Here is a 25,057-nt window from a genome sequence, read left to right on the forward strand (position 1 = left end):
TCTGAAGTTTGAAAAAGTGAGATTTACTTGCATTGTGCTACAGAAATAAAAACTTAAAGATTTGTCCTTGGAAAACCACTAAGTTGCAATTTCAGGGTTCTGACAGAGGATTGGAATTATTATAAGTACAGTACTTCTACTACTACATTTAAAAATGCCAGTTAGGTTTTATAACATGTAGAATTCTATAACGCCTACTTCATAATAATGACAGGTGATGCCTGAATGAAATTGGCAACTGTCTTCCAGGAAGTCCTAGGATTTACAAGATCCTTTAGATGTTATAGTCACAACAAGCCTTTGTGGGCAGGGACAAGAAATGACACAAACTAAACACAAGGAAGGATGGTGAATGCACAAGGCATGGATGAGGGACAGGGATCCCCTGATCCCCCTCATCCAGTTCTAGAGCCTGGGAATATCTATCCTCATCTCTCTGGACTGAACTCTTGAAAGTTTCCACAGTGATGGAGGCAACAGCAGGGATGGGGCTGGGGGGTGGGTCCCATGTCCCATGAACTAGAGGGTGGCAGTCCCTGAGCTGGTTCTGGGACTCCTTTAAGTTCCAAGGAAATGCAGAATAGCTCCAGATAGTCTCCTTCCCTGGCCCAAATCTGGGCAGCACAATCTAGAATAGGTTCTGCGTGTCCTCAGTGGAGAATGTTGGGATTTGGCCGAAATGGCAAGTTGCATTCACGGTGCTTGGCAATGACGTCAGGGTTGATTACAATGCTGCATATTTTCTTTCTATTTTTGGTAGGATGCTAAAATTATGGGTTCATTAGCTACTTAACAGAGAAATAATTCAGTGGAGGCAGCTAGGAGGCTGAACAGGATCACTCTTCAGTAGATCACTCACCAGCACGGCGGCCACAATGCCCAGGAGAGTGAGGAGCAGGAGACTGAGTTTTCCTTTGTTTCAAAAGGAAGAATTTTGCCCAGTCCACCTTTGACTGGCTGTTGGGAGGATGTCTGAGTTTGTTAACACCTTCTCTCTTTAAACTTTTCAATAAACAGGGATGTTGATGAGAAAAAGTGTCAAAACTATGTTTTCCATGAGAAGCTTCCATCCCACTCTAACCCACTGGCTTCCTCCAAGCTCCCAGAAAGTACCAAAGACCAAGATGACAGGGTGACACTGCTGGGGGGTGACAGGCAATTGCAAGTCTCTGCCCTCTCAAAAGCCATGCTCTGGGAGTTTTCACTTCTCGAATCTACTGTGTGTGCTGGACAGACACGGGTATGGCACCGTGGCGCACCTGGGGCCAGGAGGCAGTTCACTGGTCCTCACTTCGATGGCAGCTGAACTGCAGGGAAATCCAGGCCTCCAAAGGGTAGAGAACTGAGCATGGAGTGCATGATTTCATTGATCTCATCGTTGACCGTGACACCCCTGCTGGATGTGCAATCATCCGCCTGATGAGGTTACTGTTATGAGAAAACACATAGAAAGGCAATGGCTTTTTGCATTCATTTATGAATGTTATGGCTTCATCTGCATTCTTCACAGGCACTATTGGAAGAATTGGTCCAAAAATTTCTTCTTGCATCAACTTGGTTTCAAGGATCAACATCACTAAGTATTGTTAGGGCTATGTAGCAGGTGGCTTCATCAGTCTCCCCACCAAAAGCTATATTCTGTTCTTCAAGCAAACTTAGGAGCCTCTTAAAATGACGAAGATTGACGATTCTTTCATAATCAGGAGATTCTTTTATATTTTCTCCATAAAACTCCTTCACAGTTTCCTTAATCTTCTGCACAATTTGACTCTGGAGAGATGGTTCACAGACAATGTAGTTGGGAGCAATGCAGGTTTGAGCGCAGTTCATGTACTTCCCCCAGGCTATGCGTCTGCAGGCGATGTCCAAGTCACAATCTTTGTCGATGTAGCACAGACTCTTCCCTCCCAGTTCAGGAATCACAGGGGTCAGATGCTTGGCAGCAGCTGCCACGACAATTTTTCCAACTGCAGTGTTTCCAGTATGGAGAATGTGGTCAAATCGCTGCTTCAGGAGCTCGGTGGTTTCCTCAACACCACCATTAACCACAACATACAGGTCCTGGTCTAAATACTGGAGGAAGAGCTGAGCCAAGATGTTGGCTGTATTTGCACTTAGTTGGTAAAGCTTGATAATCACAGCATCCCCTGCAGCAGTGGCTCCTATCAGTGGCTACATGGTGAGAACAAAGGGGTAGTTCCAAGTTCCTATAATCAGTCGACCCCCAGGGACTCTAGTTGAACTAGGCCTCATCCAACATGATGAACAGGTTCTTCTTGGCTGGTTTAGCAGGAATCCATTCAGGAGATCAACTTCCCCAAGAATGGTAATGACTTCCTGACTGTATGCATTAAGTTCACTCTTGCTTGGGTCCGAGGCGATGGCTGCCTGGATGGCCTTCTCGTGCTCCTGCACCATCCTGCGCGAGCCTCAAGCTGCTGCAGCCGAAACTTCAGGACCCTCTGGACCAGGCGCTTCCTGGCTCCCTGCACGCTACTCAACGCGTCCTCTGCACCCACCAGCCCGATTGCCAACTTTTGTTTTTTAAACATCAGTATTGGCACTTCTGTTTCATCTGGATCCATAAATATAGCTTAGTGATTTCTGCTCTTCTGTCCTGTAAACTTTACTTCTAAGCAGAATACAGCAGTCCCCATTATCTGTGGCTTAGCTTTCCATGGTTTCAATGACTACCAATCAAATGTAGTCTGAAAATAGTAAATAAAAAATTCCAGAAATAAACAAGTCATACGTTTTAAATTGTGTGCCACTGCCCAGCTGGCATGGCTTAGTGGTTGAGCCTGGAACTATGAACCAGGAGGTCACGGTTGGGTTCCTGGTCAGGGCACATGCCTGGGTTGTGGGCTCCATCCCCAGGGTGGGGTGTGCAGGAGGCAGCCGATCAATGACTCTCTCTCATCATTGATGTTTCTATCTCTCTCCCTCTCCCTTTCTCTCTCTGAGATCAATAGAAAGTATAAGTGCCATTCGGAGCAGAGTGATGTCTCACTCGGGATGGGAATCACCTCTTTGTCCACTGTATCCACCCTGTATATACCACCCACCCATTAGTCACTTAGTAGCTATCTTGGTTATCAGATCGATTGTGGTATGTCAATCGATCCTGATCCTGATTTTACTTAATAATGGCCCCAAAGCCATTCTCATATACTTTGAATGGTATATTGTTGAATTGTTCTACTTTACTCTTGTTGTTTTTACCATCATATACTGCCTGATTTATAAATTAAACTTTTCATAGGAATTTATGTGTAGGAAAAACATAGTATATTTAGGTTTGAGAGTATCCCAAGGTTTCAGTCATCCACTGGGGGTTTTGGAATGAATATCCTGTAGATAAGAGGGACTTGAGTAAGGGTTTGCATGGAAACTGTTGTATTATTGTCCAAATCTCTCTACATCTCACAATGCGCATTAAGATTCTATGCGAAAAATATAAGGGAATAAGGTGCTTCTCCTCTTTTTCCATTATAAGTCTCAGAAAGCTTTTTAAAACATCAGTATGGTCTAAAGTAAACCTTTGTTTATTTCCATTCTTACTTAGCATTGTTTAAAACATGCAATAGGATCATTACCCTTTCCCTCTTTTTAGGGAGTGTTTATTAAAATTCTTGCTTTAGGTAAAACATTCCTTTTATTATCACTTCCAAATAGGTATTTATCTACTTAGGTACTTTAGAGAGAAAACTGTTCAGGCATATTTCAAATGGGCAAATGCATATTTAGTGGATTTTTCCCCTCTTACCTCAAATGATTTAATCTGTTGAAACATACATAAATTATACATCTACTGCATTATAAAGGAGCCTAACACCTTGATATGTTTTATGGCTATGGGTATAAAAATTATAATTGTGAACATTAGCATTTCATTTTCACAAAGCAGCTGCCAGTTTATGATCCCTTAGGATTGTATTAAATTTGTGAGTTGAGTTGAAAGTCATCATGCTTACGCAGATCTATTCCCTGTCATCATACATTTAGAAATATTCTTTCTAAAATGATACCTTTAGTGGCAAAGGTATTTAGGAACTAATCTTTAGCATTTTCTAAGGTACTGTCCCCACATCATATTTTGTCTCCTTTTAAAATTTATTTTATTCCATAAGTCCTCTTGTGGCCAGATTATGTTTTCTGCACTACATTATATCTGCTCCTTGTGTTACATTTGATTTTTAAATAAATTATAATCAAGAATCTTAACACTTTGCTTTTTGATGATTTTTACCAACACTACTTAGGGCTCAAGGACAAAAGACAGAGAAATGGCTTCTACAATAATTTTCTTTCTCCTCCTCTACAGCAGCAGCCCCCATCTCCTTGCCAAACACTTCTGTTTGTGCAAAGAAAGACAATAATAAAGTTCAAAGAAAGAAAATAATTTTCTTCCCCTTCTCCAGATGAGCTGATGGAGAAAGTCAGAGTCATTGTTTGGAGCTCCTGAGTGGTCACAGAATTCCACATTGGAAGTGGTCAGCAAAGCTGACTGTGGGGGCTGGCTTGCTTCAGCTCATGTGGTCCAACCTATGAAGTAGAAGTCAGGAGCTTAAAATGTTGGGCCAATTGTGTCAACACATGGCCAGTGTGCATGCAGGGAAAGTGGTCCTGTACCCCTTCTTCTGTGTATGAGTCATTTCCATCCTCTTTTGTGTAGGATACAGGGTAGGGCAAAAGTAGGTTTATAGTTGTTTGTATGGAAAATAATGCAATCATTAATAAATAATAATATAAGAATAAACTCTATGTTTTGTGTACTCACAACTATATACCTACCTTTGCCCCACCATGTATGCATGCCTACCATTTGCTTTTAAATTTATTATTATAGATAATTATATCTCTATATACAAAGTTCCACATGAACCAATGCTATCTATACCTATCCAGTCTATCTATCTATCTATCTATCTATCTATCTATCTATCTATCTATCTATCTATCTATCTATCTATCTATCTATCTATCATCATCTATGCACACACACACACACAAACACACACACACACACACACACACACCTGTGTGTACATATATATGTTTCTACATATAAAATCAAAAAAGCTACACCAAAGTCATTTTTGTGAAATTTTTGGTTCTTGGGCTAGTTGGAATCAAAATTGGTGCCAATTTTTTCCCATCAAAAATTGCTGCAAAAAAAATCCAGGTTCCTGGATAGGTTTCAATGACCCTAAATTGGAAACAGTATTCCCACAGCACTTCTGAGCAGGAGGTAAAATCATAACAAAAACTGTTGCTTTTAGAGAAAGTCAAGAGGCCCAAAGAACTGAGAATATTTTCTCAGTGCACCTGTCTTTCCCTGTCAAAGTGTTATAAATCCTTGCTTTTCTAAAAAAGCTGTGCATATTACTGTGGAAATAAGTTTTTACTCAGATATTTTAATTATAATATATGCAAAATTATTAACAATATATTTTTCTTTTTCAATTTTCTATGTTTTCACATAGTGATGACATATAAATTAGACAATGAAATCCTAAGTTCAGAACCAGATTGACTTTTCTATAAAAAGTAAACTTAAAGTAGAACAGAATTTTTAATATTTTCACTAAAGTATAGAGGGACACTATATTAAAGGTATCATGAATGACAGTGCTCTTCTTATTTTTTAATTTAACCAAACTTCAAGCCAAGTGAATTTTTATTTATTATTTTTTAAATATATTTTTATTGATTTCAGATAGGAAGGGAGAGAGAAATAGAAACATCAATGATGAGAAAGAATCATTGATTGGCTGCCTCCTGCTTGCCTCACACAGGGCATTGAGCCCACAACCTGGGCACGTGCCCTGACCAGAATCGAACTCTGACCTCCTGGTTCACAATTTGATGTTCAATCACTGAGCCATGCTGGCTGGGCCCAAGTGAATTTTTACTTGGTCAAATAATCATAGAAGCTACAGGCTCTGAGTGCTTTAGAACCATATAATGAGTGCCAACTGTCTTATAAAATACTAGAGGCCTGGTGCACAAAATTTGTGCATGGGTAGGGTTCCTAGGCCTGGCTGGCAATCAGAGCCAATCAGGGCCTTCCAGCTGCTGGCTGGGGCCTCCCTTCCCTGGCTGCTGGCTGCCAGCTGCCAGCCAGGGCCTTTCTTCATTCTGTGCTGCCCCCTGGTGGTCAGTACACGTCATAGCAAGCAATCAAACTCCTGGTCTCCTGGTCAAACTTCCGAGGGGACAATTTGCATATTAGGCATACACACACACACACACACACACACACACACACACACACACACACTAGAGGCCCAGTGCACAAAATTTGTGCATGGGGTGGGGGTGTCCCTCAGCCCAGCCTGCACCCTCTCCAATCTGGGTGGGATCAGGCCTAAACGGGCAGTTGGACATCCCTCTCACAGTCCAGGACTGCTGGCTCCCAACTGCTTGCCTGCCTGCCTTCCTGATTGCCCCTAACCACTTCTGCCTGCCAGCCTGATCACCCCCTAACCACTCCCCTGCCAGCCTGTTTGCCCCTAACTGCCGTCCCCTGCAGGCCTGGTCACCCTGCCCTCCCCTGCAGGTCTGGGTCCCCCCCACCTGCCCTTCCCTGCATGCCTGGTCACCCCCAACTTCCCTCCTCTGCCAACCTTGTCCCTCCCAACTGCTCTCCCCTGCTGGCCATCTTGTGGTGGCCATCTTGTGTCCACATGGGGGCAGGATCTTTGACCACATGGGGGCAGCCATTTTGTGTGTTGGAGTGATGGTCACTCTGCATATTACCCTTTTATTAGATAGGATAGAGGCCTGGTACACGGGTGGGGGCTGGCTGGTTTGCCTGAAGGATGTCCTGGATCAGGGTGGGGGTTCCCTTGGGGCATGGGGTGGCCTGGGCGAGGGGCCTGTGGTGGTTTGCAGGCCAGCCACGCCCGCTGGTGACCCAAGCGGAGGCCCTGGTATCTGGGGTTTATTTATCTTCTACAATTGAAACTTTGTAGCCTGGAGCAGAGCCAAGCCTTCTGCTTGCTCTGTGGCAGCAGCCATTTCTGTTAGGGTTTATGTATCTTCTATAATTGAAACTTTGTAGCCTTAAGCAGAGGCCTGGGTAGGTCAGGGTGTGCAGAAAGCTTGGCTTCCTCCATTGCCGGGGGCAACCCTAGCCTCCCGCTCTTTCCAGCTCTGTGGCTGCCACCATTTCTGTTTGGATTTGTTTACCTTCTATAATTGAAACTTTGTAGCCTTGAGTGGAGGCCTAGACCAGCAAGGGCAGGAGGAAAGCTTGGCTTCTTCCATTGCCTGGGAAACCCGAGCCTCCCTCCTATTCTCTGTGGCTGTAGCCATCTTGGTTGGGTTTATTTGCATATTTGCTCCTGATTGGCTGGTGGGCATGGCTTATGGGTGTAGCAGAGTGATGGTTAATTTGCATATTACTATTTTATTAGATAGGCTAATATATAATTCTATTTAATAATTGAATTACACTTATAATTTATTTTCTGTAAGTAACCCTACTTTGAGGGTGGCCGAAGCCAAATGTAAGATCAAATGATATTATCTTTAAAATGCTTCATTTTTATCAGGATTAAAGAAAAATTACATTTGGTGAAAACGAACATAAGTAGTGGACATCACATGGATGAATGACTGAATTTATGGATTACTATATTTTTGAGTCTGAAGTAGTAAAACTACCTCTCTGTCCATAACAAAGATTTCTTCTATTAACATGTTTTAGGACTATGTTATTTAAAGGTTCAAATGGCTAGGTGTTAAGTGATTTGTTTTATTTCTATGGGTATGAAGCAATTTTGACAGACAGTTCTAAGCATTTAAAAACTTGTAATTATTTATTTGAACTATCAGTATATTTCCTGCCAGTCTTCACAGCTGGCTCTAAAAATTTCAGTAACTTGAGAGCAGAATTGCTAGGATTTTGAAATCACCAACCATGTGAAATACGTTATAGAGGAGGTCTTTGTTGGAATCATGAAGAAGTCATGTAAAGATAATTGAGTTACTTCTGGTATTTTATCTCCAATGTTAATAAACATATAATTTCTGCTTAGGTGAAAAGTGAAATAATAAAATTATAGGATTATAAATGACAGAGAAAGCTTTTGGTAGTTTTAAGTTATACCTATGCTATTTCACAGAATGTAAATTACATGATATTCCTTCAGAAATTGGTTACAGCATATTAAAGCCAAACATTGAACAATGCCTAAAATGTGTAGTGATTACACAAATATTTTATCATATTATTTAATTCTCTCTCAAAATGTATCTGTAAGGTTAGTGGCTGTGGATTATTTTATCGATTGGATAATTTAAAGGACAAAATCTCATATGGAATTTATTTTATCTTTAAACATGTACCATCACTATACATACTAGTCTCAAGGGAATTTCCATAATTTCTCATGGCATAGACACTAATCCTTCCCATTCATTTGACAACCTATTGAATGAATAATAGCGGTGAATGGATTTATCTGACCCCATCAGTAGGGGGTAGATGGAAGATCCAACACTGGACATAAAAAAGGTCACTATTTAGAGAAAGCTTACCTTCTTTTCTCCCTAAAATACTGATATCCCGTATCCCCCCTCATCTCAAACATCAATGCACAAAACTTTTACCATCAAAATAGATATGACTGACAAATTAAACTGTAGTTGAAATAATCCTCCAAATTGCTTTTGAGATACAGATTTTAGGAAAAATTATTAAATGTTAAGAGTGACAGATGTCAATGTTGAAGGAAAATTCCACATTTTCTTCATGACAGACAATGCTTAATGCTAGATTCTTAATGCTAGCTAGAGATGCTTAGCTGACTTTCTGGTATAAGCCATGTTTTAAAACCAAACACTATATGATGATTAACATTTAAAAATATTTTATACCTGCTTTATTGGATGGGGGGACCTCATTAGGAAAAAAATGAACTTCTTATGACTCATTAAGTCAGTAGCACTACTATAAATCATAAACCTGTTATAAAGAAATAGCTTAATACAGAAACAGCAGGTCCAGCTGTTTAAACATCATGTAGCATATGGGGCTCAATAATTGAACTCAAATGCTATCTGCTAAATCACTAACACTGTGTTCAAGTGTTGTGTTTCTATAGGGAAGGACAAAGCATCTCTTGAATTGCTGCTAAACTGGATAATACGCTCTTAACTTCAAGTGAATAGCTACCGAAATAATGTCTACTTGTAGACTTCAGTGGGTTCCCTTTAAAGGGAAATCTAAAGTGTATTTATTTTGGGATATTTCATTGTACCATTTATTTATGTGCTTTATTTGCCTTTGGATTTCAGCCTAACATTTGCTTCATATTTTTTGTTTGTTTGCGTATTTGTTTAATACCCAGGATTTCTACTTTAAAACATTTTTTCATGTAGAATACAATCTTGTCACTTTAGTAACTCCTGTGAATATCTGTGGTGAGAGTGGAATGAAAAGAAAAGTTTACAAAAACTAAAATATTTTTTTCAAATAACTATAATAAAAAAGCAAGTCCCTCTAATAAGAGCTGATGTACTGTGACCCAACATTTAGAATGTGAGAAAGCTACCGACAGAGCCAGAAAGAAGTCTAGAGTCATACCCATGATGTTGGTAATGAGTGATTTTTATTTGGCAGAACTTGTCCCAATATGATTATATTGGCTCCCTGCACATAGATCCACTACTACAACTCTACTTCAGAATTACCTGTTTCTGTTTTATTTTACTTGAATTCAGACTTCTGAGGCTCATTCCACACTTCCTCATATGGTCTAGAAAACTACATATATTTCTAATTTGCCCAGGAAATTCTTACTTAGCCAGGTCAGTATAAGCATTTGAAAATCATCACAATGTGGTAGGTTGGGGTTGTGGGGGAGGAGATGCCATTACTTGAGATTCTACACGACCACAAACATGCTAGGTAAGGAATTTACCCCTAGCAATTTATCTAGTCCTCAGAACTGGTGCTCAATGAAATTAAATGGCACCCACAAGTTTATAGAATGCAGACACCCTGTAAGTGATGTGTTGGCCTATGCTATCAGATTCATTCCTGACCTTCTGCCCTACTCTGAGTCATTAAGTGGAGAAGGACACTGCTCTGCAGACTTCACAGTCCAGGCTCCTGCAGGAAGGAGGAGGGGCAAAGCCAGGTTTTTTCTCTCACTTCTAAAGCCTTGGGTAGCTTCTATGGGTGTGGTTACATCTGCATCACCTCCAAGCTCCAGCTTCTTCTAAACTGGCCCAGATTTTTATAGCAGACACCAGCTCCTAAACTCTGGGAAGCCTATCTCATCCATTTATTCATTGTAGAGGAGAGAGCAGTTTTTTATGCTATTAATCTGTAGGTTGACTCACTGTCTTCTGTTTGGTTTCTCAGTTTTTCCTCACCCGTGTAACTAGTTCCCTGGGCTAAATTCCCTTCATTTTAAACACTTAGAGTAGTTTCTGTTTTCCTGGATGGATCCTGGCTGATGAAATCTCAAAACATCAACTTAAAGTTTCCACAGGGATGTAGTAAAACAGATGAGGTATGCCAATCTTTCCCTCACTGTATATCAAATGTGACAGTTTCAGACAACCTAATACAGTCTATAGAAAATTAACCATGAACCTGTTGGTTACTACTGAAGGGAAATCATAGAAAAAGTACTAGAAAAATTGGTTGGAAACATAGAGATTATAGGCTCTATCAGAGAGTGGAAAATACACCAGGGAAACATTACTGAAACTAGAAATACATCCAATTTAAACATTGTCTGGCAAGCACACAATATCATTTTGCTGATTGAACAGGAAAACGACAGCAAGAATACTGAACAGAAAGAAAACAAGTGTCTTAATTGCAAATATTTGGCAAGAATAAAAAATTAGTTTTAGCATATGACTAGAGATGAACAAAGCCCTCAGGTGAGGACTCCATTTCCCATCACCTATTAAGTTCTCCACCATCCTCTCCTTCCTTCCCCTTGTAATAGTTGAGGTAATCCCACTTTATTTCTCAGGCTCATGTCTCTACTTATTTTAGATTCTGCTCCTTGCTTGGTAATCTTAAACTCCTTGCAAATTAAAAACAAATACATCCCTTTTCTTATCACCCCAACCTGGTCCATCCAGGTTCAATTATTGCCACCTCATTCCCCCCAAGTCAAAGTTCCTGAAAGTCTTGTTTTGTTTCATTTTTCCTCTGATTTCTTTTTTTTTTTCATTTTTCAATTATCTTTTATTGTTTATTGTATTTCAGATATCCCCTCCCCACTTTCCCCTCTTCCTCCCAGCCCCTACCCACCCCCCAAGGTCTTCACTACTCTGTAGGGTAGTGAAAATCTTGTTTATAAGGACCATCTTCATCTTGTCCTCTCCTCTCACTTATTTACAACCTCCATAATCAGGCTTCTGCCCCATCATTACACCAAAAACATTCTCATTAAGGTGATCAGTAACCTCTATGTTACTAAATCCAGTAGACAGTCTCACAACTTAATTTTCATGGCTCATCAACAGTGTTGACCCCTTTGTTGACTTTTAGCACACTCTCTTCTCTTAGCTTCTGTGACACCATGGTTTTCTGCTTTCTGTCTTACTTCCCTGGCCACTCCTACCCAATTCCCACAGCAGGCTCATGCACTTAACTCAGCCCTTAAATGATGTGCTTCTTCCTCAGGGCTAAGCTTTCAAACCTTTTTCTCTTTTAACTGGGTGTTCTCTTCCTCAGGCATCTTAGACTTCATTACTATCTGCATGTCTCTGATTCCGAAATATCTAACTCCAATGCTGACTTTGCCTTTGAGCTCCAGACTGGAGGGTCACAATGGTATAGAAAATCCAACACTCGACTTCTCCCTGGCACTGGGTAAAGTGTCTTTTCTAGTTCTCCAACCCAGTGAGTAGCACCTCCTCCTGTTCACTTTCACATTCCAAAACCTTAACTCCTCCCTTTCCCTGATCTCACATAGCCAATTCACCATTATATGATGTTGATTTTATCTCTTATTTCTTTACTATGTATCTAAGGCTTCTCCTATACATGTGTTCTACTGCAACCAAAGCACAAATCTGTACATGTATTCACCCACTTTATCAACCCAATAAATTCCCTTTCCTCTTCCCAGAGAGCAATGGGGAGAAACTAAAGTGGTTTACCTGGCCAAAAAGGTCCACATTGGCTGGTTCTCTCAAACTTAGTGATCCATGATTTTGTTCACATTTTCTGCCCTTTTGTCACTTTGCACACCCTCCATCCTTGATCAGTCCAGATTCCTCTGCCACACCCCTTTGTGCATGCTCTTCTTTCTCTGTGGACTGGTCCTTACCTCTTGCCTGTGTTAGCTCATGCTTTAATCTAACTCTAATATTACCACTTTGGGGAAACAGTCCTTTTTTCCTTCTGCCCAGTCTAGCTATTTTCTCTTTTTAGTACCTCTCACTGAATTATATTAGTTTCCTTCAGAGCACTTATCAGTAATTATATACTTCTTATTGGGATTGTTTGTTAAATGTATCTCTAAACCCCAAACCTGTAAGTTTCTTAAGAGCAAATTGCTTAATTGGTTTTGTTCAACATCATTATCACAATGCTTTCCAGAACATCTAACACATAGTAGGCTCAAAAAATACTTTTTCAATAAATAAATAAACATTAGAACTATAAGAAATCTTAGAGGCATATGATACAAATTTTTACACAAAGCTTGAATCTCAATGTCAATGCCATGAGGCTCAACACATACAGGATACCTGATCTGGTCATTTTGGCAAAATCCTCTCATTAGACTCTGCATTTCCAAGGAAATTTACCATATGTTTCTCTGCCCAAGCAAATGGATGCACTGTGCTTCTTTTCACAGAACATCTGCGGAAGACAAATAGCTGCTGATTATTACTTTGTGAGTTGGAGATTGAAAATGTACATGATATATTTAATCTCATTTTCATACAATATTTATATCTTCTAAATATTCGGTAATTTAGCTTCTCTTCCCTGGATTTTTCAGTGGCAATATAAATAAAACAAAAATCTGAATAGTAAATTTAAAGAAGTCATATAAAAAATAGCTGCCTGATATTTAAGCTGGAATAGATTTCCTACCTCACTTTGAATAATTCAATGAAATTGTCAGTGAGACAAACCAGACTGGTAGAAATAACACTAAGTTACAAGACAATGGAATTCCACCTCAGCCTGCCAGTAATTGTTGCAACCTCTGGCCAGAATTTCTTCATTTTAAAAATAAGCAGATTGTCTTGTAAAAAGGAAAAATTCTACATCCAGATGTCTATTATCAAGATGAAGGGAGTTCCAACTCCGGGGTGCATTTCTTCTCACATCAGCAAACAATTCCCAGACACCTGCAGGGGTGTCCGAGAATTCAACTCATTTCTGACATTATCTACCTAGAGATTCCACAAGTTAAAGATTCAGTCCTACAAGACTGCCTCTCCCCTACCCCCACCACACACACACACACACACACACACACACACACACACACACACACACTTTTCAGAAGCTAGCTGCAAGGCCACATTCTTACCTGTGCTTGTGACCAACTGGCTGTGGGTTAGAGTCTCCAAGGACCCCTTCTTTGGATTCTGTTAATTTGCTAGAATGGCTCATAGAACTTAGGAAAGCTCATTTATTCACTATATTACTCATTTATTACAAAGAATATGAAGGATATGAATCAATAGCAAGATGAAGAGATACATATGTCAAAGCCCCAGTGAAGGAGCTTCTGTCCTCATGGAGCTTGGGGTTTGGCAAGATGGCATGTAGCTCCATTCTGGTTCCCCACTGTGGAAACTCTAAAAAAGGGCCAAGCGGGTGTCCTACTGGGTGTTTATGGAGGCTTCATTCCATAGTCATGACTGACTACATCATTGGCCATTGTCAATAGAACTCAACCTTCAGCCCCTCTTCCATCCCTGGAAAGTCCCAAATTTCTAATCACATGGTTGGTTCTCCTGGCAACAAACCCATACACTTGAGTGGGGTTCAAAAGTCACCTTTATTAACATAAGGAAAGACACCTTGATCACTTTCAACACTAATGAAATTTCAAGGTTTTAGGGAGATATGAGCCAGGAATTGTGGATATCTTATAAATCACAATATTGCATAGATAAATGAACAAGTAAATTATGGTATGTTCATAAAATGCTATATTACATAGCAAAGAAGATAAAGGAATTATAGCTTTAAAAATTAAACATGAATAATTCTAGCATTTACAATGCTAAAGTAACAACACAACACTGCAATCTCATTTATATACATTTTATGATTTTTATATAAAAACTAGAGGCCCAGTGCACGAATTCGTGCACGGGTGGGGTCTGGCCAGCCCAGCCCCAATTGGGGTGGATCAGGGCTGGGCCTGTCAGGAGGAGGAGATGGCAGGAGGTTGGCTGGCTGGCCCACCCCAATCAGGGCCTGATCAGGGCCAGGCCGGCTGGGGGAAGGGGCCTCGGGCGATTGGCCGGTGGGCCTCGCCCCCAGTTGGGGTTGGGGGGCCGATTGGGGATGGGGCATGGGGAGGGGCTGTGGCCAGTGGGCCTGCCGACCCTACCCCTGAATGGGATGGGGGTGCTGATTGGGAGCCAGCGGCCTGGGGGAGGGGCCATGGGTGGTTGGCCGGCAGCCCTGCCCCTGATGGGATAGGGGGGCCGATTTGGGTTGAGACCGAGGAGGGGAAGGGCTTCAGGAGGTTGGTGGGCCAACCCCACCCCCTATTGGGGTGGGAGGGCGATCAAGCGTGGGCCTATCGTGGTGGGGCGGGCTATTCGGGAGCAGGGCTGGCCAGGGGAAAGGGAGGAGGTGCTTGGCCAGCAGTCAGCTCTTGATCAGGGTGGGAGAGTTTGATCAGGGGCAGACCAGCATGGGGGAGGGGCTGTGAGGTTGGCCAGCCGGCCCCACCCCCTGATCAGCCGGTTCACTGGCCACAGTGGGTGTCATAGCAATCCGTCATTATGGTCGCTGGCTTTTTATATATAAAAATAAACTATATTATGTAAGGATGCATGTACAGAAAAACAAAAAAGAAATCAAGGAAATTGTTATGAAAAACATGATAAAATTAAGAAAGTTGTTTCTACTAGTGTGAAAACGGGTATTCATACAGAATGGAAATTGGGGGTTTTTGGGTCATAGACAAATGTTCCTTTATTTGGTCTGAGAGATGGATACCTACATGTTCACTTTATACTTATTATATTGTACTAGAGGCCCAATGCACTAAATTTGTGCAAGGGGCTCGGCCCTCATAGCCATGGCAGCTTGCCTCAGCCCTTGCAGCCACGGCTTCGACTGGAAGGTTGTTCAGCTGTCCGGTCTAATTAACATATTATGCTTTTATTATTATAGATTATATACTTTGTTTTGTGCATTCTCCTGTTTGCACACTTTGTTTATGATGAAATTATTTTTAAAGAAAATATTCATATGAATCTATGAATTGTTTGGTCATTATTATTTGCTATGGTTAGTTTTTACATAGCAAATCATACAATACAAGGAAAAGCCTTGTGTATTATCGCTATAGACACATATAATAATCTTTATATCCTGTTATGGTAACTTTTACACAATGCAATATATAAATGATATATATTGCATTGTATATTATAGAAGTGTACACTGGAAGCCTATATAATCTTATTAAATAGTTTACCCCCTACATCTGGAGATTAATAAAAAGAGGCCCACTTAACTGAATTCAGTCAAGAGTCATAGTTTACCCACAAAACAGTTAAAAAGTGTTTTACTTCTGCATTTGTGACAAACATTCAAAGAATTGGGAACTTTCACATAAATAATCCAGATGGGTTTTGTGTTAAAAGTGTTTAGAAATGAGCCCAAACTGCAACCCTATTCTCAAATTATAAGAATCTGCTCCCTCTTCAGATGAGGCATAGGACCTTCTGCTCTCCTCAGTTCCAACCCTGCTGTCACTCCCGTCCCTGAGAGTGGCCCTTTCCATTCAGTGTGTGTCAGTTGTTATAGATATAATTTTGTTTTTTTGTTTGTTTGTTTGTTCTGTTTTGTTTTCTTTCTACACACAGGGTATTGATCCTTTGTTAACTGCCTTGGTACAATAAGCATTGTAGTTGAGATCACTACCCCCAAACTTCTGTTTGTGCCAATTCTGCCCTTTGTATTAATTATGGCTTTTATTGCTCTGCCTTTGGAGAAAACCATCTATTTGTACATAAATCATTTCATGAAGAAAATGAGATTAGTGATTTTTGAACCAAAAAATAATCCATTTATTTTTCAATATGCTGTAAAAAAAATAAGAGTATTAAAAAGTTTAAGTCTTCTTCAAAAAATATCTTAAAGTATTTTTTATTGTGGCAGATGTTTCTTTCTGAAGAAATATATTTTTAAAGTATTCTCCAACACTACTTGATTTAGTAAGAAGCTTTTGTCTTCCCTGCAGCGAGCTGAGCTGAAGTCTTCTATTTAGTTCTTAATCTTTCAGCATTTATTCTCTTTCAAGGCTTTCCAATTTGCAAATTCATTGGATTTTGTTTATCACCTTTTCTACAAAAGCCCATTTGTTCATTGACAGTTGTATTCTAAGTTAAATCAAAAGGCAGGCTGATTAATGAATATTCAAATTGGCCCCAAGAGCTCTTGTTAGCTTGATGGTTCTATCACATCAACCATATGTAAAATCTATTTTCCTGTTACATGTGGCTGCTTTTGCTGTGTCACAGATTATTTATGACTCTATCCTCTATTAGTCTTGATTAACAGGAAGTTTTTGATCAAACAGGGCCTTCTCATCTCTGACTACTTATACATCAAACATTATTTTGCTATGGATTTGACATATTGCTATTTATTTGTTTCATATTCCTTGTATAATTTAGTGCAAAATAAATGAAACTGAGTTATTTTGTAGGAGAGTGTTACTGCCACAACCTGCATGGCTAGGGTTCAGGATCTAAAGGAGGGGCCAATGCACAAATGAAAATGCTATACAAGAAATATAAATTTAGAAGGCATTGGTGGCCAAGGGTGTCTCTTTTGTGAAGAGCACACGGAAACTAGATCCCGTCTGCTTTTATTTACTTGAGTACACATTTTCCCTTTAGCAATGCATACAGGAATATCAATCAAAGGTAAAGTTTGGTAAATAGTAAAAGGATTATCAGGTTAGGGAATTGCCTTGAGCCACCACTATCTCAACACAGCCCTGCTAACACCCAAGGTCCATCGGCTTTCCTTGTTCCTTGGTGCACTCTTATGACAGTATTGGGAAAGCGGTGGCTTCCCACATGTTACAAAAGAACAATTCTGAATTTATAAAAGGTACTTTGATATCTAGTTATTGGCCAAAATAAACAGAATAATTCTGTTCAATTTACAGCAAATATAAAAAAATTAACAATTCTTAAAGTGCTTTCTTGGTGCCTCTTCTATGTCCATTTATTATAAAAACAGAAGTTGATTTTATGCTGTTTGCATCAGGGCATGAGAAAATTAAGATAAGCTTTAATTTTACCGTAACATAGATTTTTATTTCAACTTCATCTTGTTCCCTCACAATATTTGCCAGCCTTTTAACTGAGCTTCTGGTTATTCCTCTCTCAACTTGGACGTCAAAGTAGAAGCTCAAATGTAATGTGTCTCAATCACAATTTCTGATTTTTCCCTATTTCTGCTTCTATACTTGAACATATCTTTACAGAATGATAATTTACAAAGCTGCTCAGAACAAAGATTTCTTAGACAAATATTTGTTAGATTCCTTTCTTTTTACTAGTTCATCAAAAAGTAACTTTGGGCCCTAGATGGTTTGGTTCAGTAGATAGAGCATTGGCCTGCAGACTAAAGGATCCCAGGTTCGTTTCTGGTCAAGGACACATGCCAGGGGTTGCGGGCTCGATCCCCAGTAGGAGGCATGCAGGAGGCAGCCAATCAATGATTCTCTCTCTCATCATTGATGTTTCTATCTCTCTCTCCCTCTTCCTTCCTCTCTGAAATCAATAAAAAATATTTTAAAAAAGTAACTTTGATATATATCTAACATTTTAACAGTCCTCTACAACTTTCCTGTTATGCTCTGAATGTTTGCTCTCTCTGCTAATACACACGTTGAAGATCTAAACCCTAATGTGATGATATGTAGAGATGAGGCCTTTAGGAGGTCATTAGCATCAGATTAGGTTATTAAGGGGATTGAGGGGCTGCTCATGATGGGATTAGTAGCCTTGTAAGAAGGAGAGAGATCTCTTTCACCCTCTGCCACATGAGGACACAGAAAGAAGGCATTCAGCCTCCTGCAATCCAGGAAGAGAGCTCTCATTAGAACTTGACCATTATGGTACTCTGATCTCAAACTTCTAGTCAACAGAACTGTGAGGAAATACATTTCTGTTTTTTATTTTTTTTTTAATTCTTTCTTTTTATTGTTTAAAGTATTACATATGTCTCCTTTTTCCCCCCATTGACTTCTCCCTGGCCACTCCAACCCCTAGCACATGTCGTCAGCCCTGTAGTATCTGTGTCCATTGGTTGTGCTTATATGCATGCATACAAATCCTTTGGTTGATCTCTTACCACCACCACCCTCCACCGCCTTCCCTCTGAGGTTGAGAGAAGAAGAGAAAAATTTCTGTTTTTTGTGTGTTTTTTTTTTAAACAAACCCAGTCTATGGTATTTTGTTATGGCAGCCCCAGTGGACTGAGATATTTTCCTATAATGCTCTAGTCCAATTCTCTACCATCTCTCTCTTAGAACACTGCAGTAGCCTCCTAAATTACCTTCCTGCTTCATTTTTACTTTTTTTAAGTCAATTTTTCAAGGCTCAGTCAGAATGGTATTACATGAAATGTAACGCAGTTCATGCTATTTCTCTGCTCAAAATGTTCCAATGGCTTCCCATTATGCTCAGCATGTAACCAAACACTCTTTCCTATAAGGGCTAAAGTTCTGGCTGTTGCTTAACTCTCTGACCTCATCTTCACACCCAGTAACCAAATATGCGTGCACATACATCTTGCTTACCAACTTGTAGTCTCATTGGCTTTCTTTCTGTTCCTCCAAATCACTAACTGTATTTCTGCCTGAGGACCTTGCACTTGCTGCTCCCTCTTTCTGTTTATCTACCTCTCTGGGATAGTCATGAGATCTGCTCTCTCATTTTATTCAAATAACTTATTTTGAGTTGCCTTTCTAGATTGTCTTACTTGACTATGTTATTTAAAATGAATCCTTGCTTGGCCCACCCTCATTATTTCCTTTCATTAACTTTGATTTATTTTCTTCATATCATGTATTATTCCCTGACATTATAGTATAGTATATTTATTTGTTCACTTTACTTCTTCCCCACTGTAACATAAGCCCCAAAAAGTATGAGACTTTAGATCCTTTGCTGAATGCTAGGGCCTATGACAGTTCCTGACTAACACAGAGAGGGTTCTTAAAATATATATATTCAATAAAATATATATATTCATCTTAGCAACATGAAAACTGATTATTTAAAAGTCCACAGTGTGAGCCATAACCTTACACAAAAATTAGATGGGAAATATAAATCCCTCCTTCAATAATGGATTTTAAAAATCTCATTTGCTAATATACAGGATATTAAACATCAGGCATTTTAGGTATGGGCAATCTGAAATTTTGTTTTTCAAGAGAAAAATTGATTTAAAATCCATCTCATTTATTTCTCTTGTTTATTGTAAGAATAATAACAGCTGACACTTAATGAAGACAACATTTTCTGGCACTATTTTAAATAATTTATATGTATTATATCTTAAATTGGGCTATTGTACTATCTACCTGTACAATCTCATTTAATTCTCCTGAAAATGCTATGAGATAAGTCCTATGCTTATTACCATTTTTTATATGAAGAAACCAAGGCATAGATATGTTAAATAATTTGACCCAGGACACAGAGAGGAATAAAAGAAAACCTAAATATATGTAGTCTGACTCCCAAATCCATAAGGTTAACCACTACATCTGCTTCCTCTATATCCAAAATAATCAAAGTCTTAATGGACTAGAATAATTTACCCAGAGCAGTTTAAGACCTATATTCCATTATCTTTCACTGGCTATTTACTACTGGAATTTTTATTAGCCTCATAACACTGTCTTTCTGTTCTTAAATAGAATCAGATGAATATATTTCTACAATCTAAATTCAGTTTTTTCAGTTATTATTTTAATGAAATTACAGGGTTTACACAGTCAAAAAGCTATATAATTATAAATCTTTTCCCAATTAATAATATAATGCACTGTTGGATTACTAAACAAAAAAATTTTAAAAGGAAGACAGATACAGATAAAACATTAGACATTCATCTAGCAAACATGCCTTTAAACACTTATCTACCATGTCTTAGTCTCTGAAGATAAAATGATAAATTAAATATAGGTTTTTTTTCTATGAGTGAACTCACCATTTAGTAAAAATAACAGCCACATCAGTAGGTAAGTCCATAAATTCAGTATAACTAGAAACCTAGTTGAAGACCCAGATCATGGAGCAACCTATATATTATGCTTAAGACAAAGTTTGGCTTGTATTCTGGAAGCCAGTATTATCTAAAGTGGAGGGTATGAATGGGTGGTATTCCTGTTGAAAAGGGAAGAATGACCTCATGGTTAAGTCAGGGATCATCAGGCCACTGGTTTCACAGCTTCAACTGCTGGAGCCTTGGGAGTGGTATCCCATTCGGCAGAGCCTGGAGCGTTGGAAATTCACTTTCTGTTGTTTAAGCCAGTTTGCAGTGTTGTGTTATGGCTGCCTGAGCAGATGAATACAACCATGTAATTTGCAGGCCAGGTACATGGACATTATCTGAAATGCCTCATTAAGCCTGACATACCCATCTCCCTTTCTCAGGGATTCCTTTTTTACAACCAGTCATAGTAGGACATTAAGTTATTACCTTGGCCACAGCTAACTGGGACAGGCATCTCCTATAGTATTGCCTTGGCTAAAGATAGTTGCCTTGCTAAGGTCCCTTCCCAAGGGAGCCCCAATATAATGACTCATTTACTTGGTGGTATAGGGTCCAGCTCCCTTGCCTCAACTCAGGACAATTCTGAATGATCATCTGAGCTGAAGAACTCCCTATTGGTTTGCTGAGACCTCTGTTGCAACTGCTTTGCAGCTTGACTTCTCCCTCTGCTTCCTCACCTGTCCCCTCACATTGATGATCCCTGAGCTTGTACTAAGAAACCTACTGCATGCTAATCTCCATCCCAGAGTTTGCTTCCTGGGTAACACAAAATTAAATGCACCAGCACCCAAATCATTTCTCCAGATTCTGTTTTATGTGTGTGCATGGTTGGAGGAATCCAAACTGAGAAAATATTATAATTTTATTGTAATTTTTCTATTTGTATCTATCTATATATATAAAAGTCTAAGCTACCATTACGACTGGTTGATCGCACTGACCACCAGGGGGCAAACATTCAATGTAGGAGCTGCCCCCTAGTGGTCAGTGCCCTCCCACAGCCAACCTCCCGTGGTCATACCCCCAGCCAGCTGGCCCGGATCGGCCCTGATTGCCAGCCAGGCCTAGGGACCCCACCCATGTACGAATTCGTGCACCGGACCTCTAATATATATGTATATAATGATGAGATTTGAGAGGGCAAGAAGCATGTATTACTCATATGTCTATCCACAGCATTTAGGACTTCATCAATTCACAATAGTCCTTTGCAAAGGCTTTCTGAATAAACTCTACAGTTATTTCATAATTTCTCTAAAAGCTAGACTAACTCTAAGATAAAAACTAATATAAAAATGTGCATAATTAACCAAGGAACTTTAAGTTGTATATATTTTGCTTGAATTTTCCAAGTGCAATTTTATTATTAATCTTTAATAAAAATTTTTTCTCAAAGTACAAGGAGAATTACATTACACATGATGATGTATTTGTGAGGTTGAGAGGACTTAGCTCTTTAATATTTCCTACTTAAGGCTATTTGTATTTTGAATATATACATGTTTAAAATACTGTCAATAGCTGCATAATGTGACACATTTCTTTTTTTTAATATACATTTGCTAAAGTTGCATAAATCAGAGCTGTATAAATTAAGATATAAAACAAATAAAAATAAGTACTTTAATCATCTCCTAATAATTAAATATTTGCAAAAGTATTTGCTGATTGTTTCAATATGGAATTCTGTAATTCTTGAATATTTGCCTTCTGCTTATGTAGAAATGAAGAGACAGCATATCTCTAAAGTCAAAATCTACAATTATATATTTTTTGCTAAGTGTAACTGAGTGAGCTTTGTCTAAGTTTCCTTTGCTTTATCCATGAAGTTAATTAAATGCTATCTAAATATTTTTTCTATCTGAAAATTTCATTTTATCTCAAATTAACTACTTATAATATCATATCTGCTTGTTGAAATAAAGGCAGACAATCAAACTAAAGGCTAGATTATAATAAAGATACTGACTAGTTTATCTGTCTCTTGTGGGATGTTATTAATGTTTTCCTAAGTTCTGGAGGTTGAACTTAGGTTATCCTCATTTATATATATTTTCCCAGCACTATACTTGGAGATTTATTCATTCTGTTTTTATTTATCCAACAAATACTTATTGAGTATCTACATTATATCAGGAACTTTTTAGGTGTTTGCGGGTACAACCGTGAATAAAACAAAGATACCTGCTGTCCTGGAGATTACATTCTACTTTGGTGATACAGTGAACATATATATATACTATAGGCCCAGTGCTTGAATTTGTGCACCAGTGGGGTCTCTCGGCCTGGCCTGCGAGATTGGGCTGAAACCAACTCTCTGACATCCCCTGAGGAGTCCCAGATTGTGAGAGAGTGCAGGCCAGGCCAAGGAACCCCACCAGTGCATTATCAGGGCCGGGGAGGGACATGGGAGGTTGGCCAGCTGGGGAGGGACTGCAGGAGGGCTCCAGTGCATGTCCGGCTCATCTTGCTCAGTCTCAATTGGCCAAACCCCAGTAGCAAGCTAACCTACCCGTTGGAGTGTCTGCCCCCTGGTGGTAAGTGCACATTATAGAGAGCAGTTGAGCGGCCTTAGCATATTATTATTAGCATATTATGCTTTGATTGGTTGAACAGCCAACTAGTCGACTGGACACTTAGCATATAAGGCTTTTCTTTAAAAAAAAATCTTTATTGTTCAGATTATTACAGTTGTTCCTTTTTTTTTTTCACCCCATAGCTTCCCTCCACCCAGATCCCACCCCATCCCATGCCCTTACGCTCCCCATGTCCTCATCCATAAGTGTATGATTTTTGTCCAGTCTCTTCCCGCACCCCCCACACCCCTTTCCCCCCTAAGGATTGTCAGTCCACTCACTTCCTATGCCCCCGATTCTATTATATTCACCAGATTATTCTGTTTATCAGGTTTTTTATTCACTTGATTTTTAGATTCACTTGTTGATAGATATGTATTTGTTGTTCATAATTTTTATCTTTACCTTATTCTTCTTCTTCCTCTTCTTACAGAATACCTTTCAGCATTTTATATAATACTGGTTTGGCAGTGATGAACTTCTTTAGCTTTTTCTTATCTGTGAAGCTCTTTATCTGACCTTCAATTCTGAATGATAGCTTTGCTGGGTAGAGTAATCTTGGTTTTAGATTCTTGCTATTCATCACTTTGAATATTTCTTGCCACTCCCATCTGGCCTGCATAGTTTCTGTTGAGAAATCAGCTGACAGTCATATGGGTGCTCCCAATTCACCACCAAACTCACCTTTGATTTCCAATGTCTCTCAGGTGTTTACCTATGCCACCATCTTGGTTTCTCGCATATAAGGTTTTGATTATATAGGATATATAAACTATATTGTAGGTGACAAGGATTGTGAATTTAAAGGATGTGTAGCAAAGAAAGGGGATATTGTGAGTGTTGGGGTGGAAATTGTGGCAGGTTGCAAATTAAAAAATGTGTAGCCTTAAAAAAGAAAAACAGGTAACTGTTTTTCTCTTACTGCTTTTAATATTCTCTCTGTCTTTTGCTCTTGGCATTTTAATTATGATGTGTCTTGGTGTGGTCCTCTTTGTATTCCTTTTGTTTGGGGTTCTCTGCACTTCCTGGACTTGTAAGTCTATTTCTTTCACCAGGTGGAGGAAGTTTTCTGTCATTATTTCTTCAAATAGGTTTTCAGTATCTTGCTCTCTCTCTTCTTCTGGCACCCCAATAATTCGGATATTGGTACACTTGAAGTTGTTCCAGAGTCTCTTTACACTATCTTCATATTTTTGGATTCTTTTTGCTTTTTGTTTTTCCAGTTGGGTGTTTTTTGCTTCTTTGTATTTCAAATCTTTGACTTGATTCTTGCGATCCTCTAGTATGCTGTTGGATCTCTGAATATTATTTTTTATTTCAGTCAATGTATGCTTAATTTCTAGTTGGACCTTTTTCATATCCTCAAGGGTCTCACTAAATTTATCGGCCTCTTCTGGAAAATTCTTGAAAAATCTTATAACCATGGTTTTGAACTCTATATCCAGTCATTTGCTTTCCTCCATTTCTTTCATTTTTGACCTGTTTCTTTGTCTCTACATTTTGGCTGCTTCCTTGAGTTTATAGCATGGCTTTGTGTGCTAGGTGTCCTATAGGGCCCAGTTGCGCAGCCTCCCCAGTTACCTGAGGTGGACACTCTTGGTACACCCCTTTATGGGCTGTGTGCACAGTCTTGCTGTATTTAAGCCTTGATTGTTGTTGGTATCACTAGGAGGAATTGACCTCCAGGCCAATTGGCTGTGAGGATCAGCTGTGTCTATGCTGGGAGAACTTCTGTGCTGGAGACACCCTTTTGAGGCAAGACTTGCTTCAGTGGAACTTTGGTGCCCATTGAGTCTGCCCTCTGAATGTGTCCCTTATGGATCTGAAGAGTTGTAATCTGGATGGTCCTACTCTGACCCCTGGGTACACTGGCTCTTGGATCTCCAAGGAGGTGTTAATTTAGCCTCTGCCTGAGGCCACCCAGCAGGAGCTATGGAGAGATCTGCAGATTCCTCTTCTTTGTTTGGGTTTTGGAGGTGCC

At 39.5% G+C, this 25,057-nt stretch overlaps 1 protein-coding gene and 1 pseudogene across 1 annotated transcript in view; one reads left to right on the forward strand and one right to left on the reverse strand.

Annotated features, from left to right (window-relative positions):
- The window catches only part of GPC5 (glypican 5), a 1,351,161-nt gene that overhangs the window by 551,610 nt on the left and 774,494 nt on the right, over positions 1-25,057 (forward strand). The gene's annotated exons all lie outside the window — the stretch shown is intronic.
- Positions 806-2,585, reverse strand: LOC103299638 (aldehyde dehydrogenase family 3 member A2-like; annotated as a pseudogene).

This window comes from Eptesicus fuscus, chromosome 8 (assembly GCF_027574615.1).
Source record: "Eptesicus fuscus isolate TK198812 chromosome 8, DD_ASM_mEF_20220401, whole genome shotgun sequence".
NCBI classification, from domain to species: Eukaryota; Metazoa; Chordata; class Mammalia; order Chiroptera; family Vespertilionidae; genus Eptesicus; species Eptesicus fuscus.